Raw genomic sequence first — 515 nt, forward strand, 5'->3', positions numbered from 1 at the left:
GGTTGCAGCAGTACATTGAGTGGGAGCTGCCAACGGTTCAGGCCAGATTCAGAAGAGGACGTGGAACAAGGTTTATCATTGCTGACATCAGGTGGACAGATCTTCGCCGAGAGCAGAAAATACAAGAAAGATGTTCGCTTGTGTTTTATTGACTTGCTAAGGCATTCCACTGTGTGGACCATAACAAACTACGGATATACCTTTAAGAAGGATGAGAATTCCAGAACGCATCATTGTGTTCGTGCAGAACCTGTGCATAGATCTAGAGACAGTTGTGTAAACAGAACCAGGCAACACTACATGGTTTAAAATCAAGAAAGGTGTGGGTCAGGGTTGTATCCTCTCGCCATACTTACTCAATCTGTATGCTGAGAAAATCATCAGAGAAGCTGGTTTATATGAAGAAGAATGTGATAAGTGCACTGGAGAAAAGCTTATTAACAATCTTTGATATACACATAACACAACCTTGCCTGCTGAAAGTGAGGAGGTCTTGAAGCACTTGATGATGAAGA

The sequence above is a fragment of the Echinops telfairi genome, unplaced genomic scaffold, assembly GCF_000313985.2.
Source record: "Echinops telfairi isolate 266 unplaced genomic scaffold, ASM31398v2 ScPeMD7_31;HRSCAF=116, whole genome shotgun sequence".
NCBI classification, from domain to species: Eukaryota; Metazoa; Chordata; class Mammalia; order Afrosoricida; family Tenrecidae; genus Echinops; species Echinops telfairi.